Here is a 6,965-nt window from a genome sequence, read left to right on the forward strand (position 1 = left end):
AGGTCCTTTAAACTGTCCTGTTTTTTAATTGTGTGGGTTTTTTGTGGGTTTTTTTTGGTTCTCTGATTGATTTTTTTCTACCCTGTCTTCTAATTCACTGATATAATCTCCAGCTTCCCCTAATCTACTGTTTATTCCTTCCTATGTGTTATTTATTATTGGTATGTCATTTTTCATTTCCGACTAGTCATTTTTCACAGTTTCTATATCTTTTCTCATGCAATTGAGCATTCTTGTAACCAATATTCTGATTTCTATATCTGATAAATTTCTTATATCCATTTCATTTAGCTCTTCTTCTGGAGAATTCTCTTGTTCTTTCATTTGAGGCTTTTTTGTTGTTGTTGTTGTGTGTTTTTTTTTTGTCTTCCCATTTTAGCTGCCTGTTTGGGTTTGTTTCTGTGTATTAGGTAGATCTGCTATGACTCCCATTGTTTTTGGAGGGTCTGTAGTGATCAGATGCTGTTTGTGACTGGGCTTGAGTATGCTGTTTGAAGCTCTCAGCAATCCACAGCATGTGGCTCCCTCTGCTGGGGTTGGATGCCTTTGAAAAGACCGAGATGTACACCAAGGTCTGCTTTTCCTAGCCTTAGGTCCAGTAGCAGATCAGGCAAAGACTCAAAGCATCCAGAGATCTGCCTCTGCTTGCAAGCTGATTTTTTATTCTCAGTCTCTTAATGAGCCTCGAGTTATAGACCATAAGAAGGTGTAAACTCCAAAGGGTGGTGCAATTGCTTCCCCGCCCAAGCAAAAGCTGCCTGGATGGTAAAGGTCTGTCTGCGAAAGATATCTTTTGCAATATGGGGGAATGACCCAGCACAGGAATACAGGCTGCTGCCCTCTGAGCTCTAACCCTAGAGCCCCCAACCCTGGATTCTTTTCACACAGCTCTAGTCCACTCTGCTGGAACCAAAGGTGAGTGGATGCACACAACATTTTGTGTGTTGGTCCTTTAAGAGGGTGCCTGCATTTCCAGTCGTCTCTGGCTGGCAGACAGTAACCCTTCTGTTTTTCACATCCAATTCATCTTTCTCAGTTCTGGTGTTCTGGGCTGGGGAGCCCAACTTGGGGTTTAGACACAAAAGTTTTCAGTGGGAACCCCCTGAAACTTCAGCTGCTGTCTATGGGAGCCCGGCCAGCCCTCTCCTGCCTCCACTCTTCCTTCTAGTCTCTATGCAGTCTCCACTTTATGTCCTTGGTTATAAGGCGTCTCTCCAGCTAGTCTTGAGTTGATTATTCAGGATGGTTTGTCTATATTTTAGTTGTAATTCCAGTTTGGTCCTGGGAGATTGTCAGGGTAACTTCCACTTAACCTGCCACCATTTTGGAAAAACCCATTCTCCCCTTTTTGAGCCAGAATGTCTGTAGCTATTATTTGATGCCTGTCCCACTATAGCATGTTTGGAGAACATGACTTTTCTTTAGTTTCACAGGTCCACAGATGAGAAGAATTGTGCTCCAGGATGGATTATACCCACAGCCACATCTGCATCAGATTTAGATAAGATTAGGGACTCTTGATTTGATGAAATGTATGAGAGTTTTGGACTCAGACTTGAAGCTGTAGTGGGATGAGACTTTTAAGGACCTTGGGAAGAAGTGAGTGTACTTTGCATATGGGACTGATGCAAATTTTTAAAAAAAATATATTTTATTGTTTTTTTACAGAGAGGAAGAGAGAGGGATAGAGAGCCAGAAACATCGATGAGAGAAACATCGATCAGCTGCCTCCTGCACACTCCCCACTGGGGATGTGCCCGCAACTAAGGTACATGCCCTTGACCGGAATCGAATCTGGGACCCTTGAGTCCGCAGGCTGACGCTCTATCCACTGAGCCAACCCGGTTAGGGCCAGATGCAAATTTATGAAGGCTATAAGGAGAATAATGGCCCCCAAAGGTTCCATGCCCTAATCTCTTTGAATGTTATCTTACATGGCAAAAGGTATTTTGCAGATATAATTAAGTTTACTAATCAGTTGACCTTAAGATAGATTATTCTGAATTATTCAGGTAGGCCCAATGTAATTACATGAGCTCTTAAAGGCAAAGAAGGTTCTCTGGCTAGTGACAAAAGAGGAAGACAGAACAAATCTGAGAAATTTGAAGCAGGAAGACTTGATGTGCTATTGCCAACTTTTAATACGGAGTGGCCCTCAGCCAAGGAATGTAGATGGCCATTAGAAGCTGAGAATGACTTTTGGCTGAGTCAGCAAATAAATGGGTATCTCAGTCCTGCAGCCAAATGGAACTGAAATCAGTAATAACCTAGGTGAGTCTGGAAGTGAATTCTACACCGAAGGCTCCAGATGAGAAGCCAGGCTGGCCACGACTTTGACTTCAGCTTTGTGAGACCCTAAGTAGGCAACCAGCTGAATCAGCCTGGACGTCTGACCTACAGAAATATGAGATAATAAATGGGTGTTATTTTTAAGATGTTAAATTTGCCCTAACCGGTTTGGCTCAGTGGATAGAGCATCGGCCTGCGGACTGAAGGGTCCCAGGTTTGATTCCGGTCAAGGGCATGTACCTTGGTTTCGGCCACATCCCCAGTAGGGGGTGTGCAGGAGGCAGCTGATCGATGTTTCTCTCTCATTGATGTTTCTAACTCTCTATCCCTCTCCTTTCTCTGTAAAAAAAAAAAAATCAATAAAATATATTTTTAAAAAGAAAAGAAAAAGAAAAATACCTTAAAAAAATTAAAAAACAAAATTTGGCTCTGGATGGGTAGCTCAATTGCTTAGAGCGTTACCCCAATATGCCAAGGTTGTGGGTTGATCCCAGGTCAGGGCACATATAAGAATCAACCAGTGAATGCATAAATAAGTAGAATAACAAATTGATGTTTTTCTCTCTCTCCCTTCATATCTCTCTCTAAAAATCAATTTAAAATTTTTTTTAAAGATGCAGCAGTAGAAACCCAATAGAGTAAGATTTGAGCTGAGACTTGACTGAAGAGAAAGAGCATCATGAGAAAATTTAGGGTAATGGGCTCCAGCTCCAGGGAAGGGCAAGTGCAAAGGCCACAGACTGGGGACAAATAAACAGAAGGCTAGCATGCTGAGTGGAAGTAGTAGATAAGAGATGAGGTCAGAGCTGGGGTAGGGACTGTAAGAAAGGCAGGCTATAAGGCAGGGGTTCTCAACCTGTGGGTCGCGACCCCTTTGGCGGTCGAACGACCCTTTCACAGGGGTCGCCTAAGACCATCCTGCATATCAGATATTTACATTACGATTCATAACAGTAGCAACATTACAGTTATGAAGTAGCAACGAAAATAATTTTATGGTTGGGTCACAACATGAGGAACTGTATTTAAAGGGCCAGAAGGTTGAGAACCACTGCTGTAAGGGCAGGGATTTCTGTTGAGAGTGGGCTGTGTGTATGTACTAGTAATTGATAATGAGTCTCCAAAATTCCCCAGTTAAATCCAGAATAACTGCCCCAACCTACAAGGCCTGCTGCTTTGCCCTACCTCTGCCTCAGCCCTGATCCTGGAACATTCTCCCGTGAGGAACTTCAGTTTATCTAGCCACTAGGCTGGGGAGAGGATGATGACTCCAGTCCACAGTACAGACTGAGGGGTGATGCCAGCTATTGCTCCAGCAGCAGAGCCTATGGTTTCGCACTCCCAAGATGCATTCACCACCTGGGACAGTTCTGGTAGAGAGCCAGGGAGGTAAAGGAAGTTGGAGCAGAAGAAAAGTGAGGGTCAGAAGTCAGACTATATGAGCATTATCCAGATAACAAAACTGGACAAAGACATCACAAGAAAAACTACAGGCTCTCGCTGGGTAGCTCAGTTGGTTAGAGCATTGCACCAGCCAGGGCACATACAAGAAGCAACTAATGAATGCATAAATAAGTGGAACAACCAATCAATGTTTCTCTCTCTCTTTCTTCCTCTCTCTCTAAAATCAATCAATAAAATAAAAAAACTATAGATTAATATTTCATATGAATATAAATATGAAAATCCTCAACAAAATTTTGTTTTCCTTAGCAAACGAAATCCAGCAATATATAAAAATGATTGTACAGCATGACCAAGTAGGATTTATCTGAGGAGTGCAAGGTTGGTTTGACATCCCAAATCAATTAATGTAATACAGAATCTATAATAATAACAGCATAATATGCTAATTAGATTGGATGTCCTTCCAGATGCCCTTCCAGACGAAGCTGGGGCTGCGAGATGTCCATTTTTTAAATTGGGTTGCCAATTGGGTGCCAGAGGGAAGCCGGTGTCAGCAGCCGGGAGAAGGAAGGCCTACTCTTGCACAAATTTTGTGCATCGGACCTCTAGTATTAATAGACTAAAGAACAAAAAATATGATTATCTCAATAGAAACAAAAAATACATTTGACAAAATCCAACACTTTCATAATAATAATTTTTAAAAGCTTAAGAAACTAGGAATAAAGGGGAATGTCCTTCACTTGCTGATTATCAAAAAGCATATACAAAAATTCACTATTGCCCTAACCGGTTTGGCTCAGTGGATAGAGCGTTGGCCTGCGGACTGAAGGGTCCCAGGTTTGATTCCTGTCAAGGGCATGTACCTTGGTTGCGGGCACATACCCAGTGGGGCGTGTGCAGAAGGCAGCTGATTGATGTTTCTCTCTCATCGATGTTTCTAACTCTCTATCCCTCTCCCTTCCTCTCTGTAAAAAATCAATAAAATATATTTTAAAAAATTCACTATTAACATCATACTTAAATGGTGAAAGACTGGATGCCTTGCCCTGAGATCAGGATGTCTGCTCCCACCCTTCTATTTAATACTGTACTGAAAGTTCTAGCCTGGGCAATAAGCAAGAAAAAGAAATAAAAGGCACCCAGACTAGAAAAGAAGCAAATTATCTCTATTTACCAATGACATGATCCGGTATATAGAAAATCCTTAGCAATACACACACACAAACTATGAGAGCTAATAAACTAGTTCAATAAGGTTGCAGAATACAAGAATAATGTACAAAAATCTATTGTATTTCTCATCACCAGCAAGGAACAATTCACAAATGATACAAAGAAAACAATTACATTTATAATACAAAACAATTACATTTATAATAGCAACAAAAATAATAAAATACTTAGATATAAATTTAACAAAAGAACTGTAATATTTATACACTGAAAACTAGAACACACTTGAAAGAAACATCTAAATAAAATGTTTAAATATCCCATGCTCCTGGGTCAGAATATTTAATATTATTAGGATGGCAATACTCCAAACTGATCTATAGATTCAATGCAATCCCTATCAAAATTCCAGCTATCTTCTTTTTCTTTTCTTTTTTGTGTTTTTTTTTTTTTGCAAATATTGATAAGCTGATCCTAAAATTCATATGGAAATGCCAGGGTTCCAGAAAAACAAAAATAATCTTGAAATAGAAGAACAAGTTGGAAGACTCGCAGGTCCTGATTTTAAAATGTACTACAAAGCTACAGCAAGCGAAACAGTGTGGTACTGGCATAAATAAAGATATACAGGCATATTCAGGGAATAAAATTGAGAGCTCAGAAATAAACCCTCATATTTACAGTTAGTTTATTACCAACAATGATGTCAATGGGCAAAGAAAAGCCTTTTCAACAACTGAGTTCTGGGATAGTTGAATATCCACATATAAAAGAATGAAGTTGGACCTCCTACCTCAAACCATATACAAAAATTGAATCAAAATGGATCAAAGACCTAAATCTAAGCACTCTTAGCTATAAAACAGTTATAGTTTATAATTTTTAAACTTGTAAGTTTATAACTGGGTTATAAACACCTATAAAACTCTTAGATGAAAACACAGGCATAAATCTTCATGACCGGGATTAGGAAATGATTTCTTAGATATGGCTGTGAAAGCACAAGCAACAAAAAAAAAAAATAAATTGGACATCATCAAAATGTAAAACTTTTGCGCTTCAAAAGACACCATCAAGAAAGTAATAAGACAATCCACACAATGGGAGAGAACTTTTGCAAATTGTAAGGAACTTGTATCTAGAACTCTTAGTACTCAATAGCAAAAAGTCAAACAACCCAATTAAAAAAATGGGCAAAGGCCCTTGCCGGTGTGTCTCCGTGGTTAGAGCATCGGCCCAGGCACCAAAGGGTCACAGGTTCAATTCCCGGTCAAGAGCACGTATCTGGGTTGTGGGTTCACTCCCCACCCCTGGTTGGGACATGTGCAGGAGGCAACCAATCGATGTGTTTGATGTTTCTCTCTCTCTCTCTCCCCACTCCCTTCCTCCCTTCCACTCTCTCTCTTTGAAATATCAATGGAAAAAATAGATCCTCAGGTGAGGATTAACAATAACAACCAAAAAAAATAGGCAAAGGACTTGAATAGACATTATCCAAAGGTGATACAAAATAACCAATAAATACATGAAAAGATGTTCAACATCATTAGCCATTAGGGAAATGCAAATCAAAACACAAATTCACATCCAGTAGGATGGCTATAATCAAAAAAACAGATAACACTGTTGCTGAAGATGTGGAAAAATTCGAACATTTATACCGTTGGTGGGAATGTAAAATGGTGTAGCCACTTTAGAAAATAGTCTGACAGTTCCTCAAATGGTTAAACAACAGTAACTGTATGACCCAGCAATTCCACTCCTAGATATGTACACAGAGAACTGAAAAATATGTCCACACAAAAACTTGTATGTGAATGTTCAGGAGCAGCGTTATTCACAATTGACAAAAATGGAAGCCCATTGCCAATCACTGATAATGGATAAATAAAAGTGGTAAATCCATAAAATGGAATATTATTTGACAATAAAAAGGAAAAACAATATGAACCTTGAGAACATTATGCTAAGAATATAAAGAAGCCAGTAACAAAAGACGAAATATTGCATGATCCCTACATGAAATGTCCACAATAGATGAATCCATAGAGACAGATATAACATTAGTGGTTGACTCTGGCTGAGGAATTGGG

This window comes from Myotis brandtii, unplaced genomic scaffold, assembly GCF_000412655.1.
Source record: "Myotis brandtii unplaced genomic scaffold, ASM41265v1 scaffold698, whole genome shotgun sequence".
Lineage (NCBI taxonomy): Eukaryota > Metazoa > Chordata > Mammalia > Chiroptera > Vespertilionidae > Myotis > Myotis brandtii.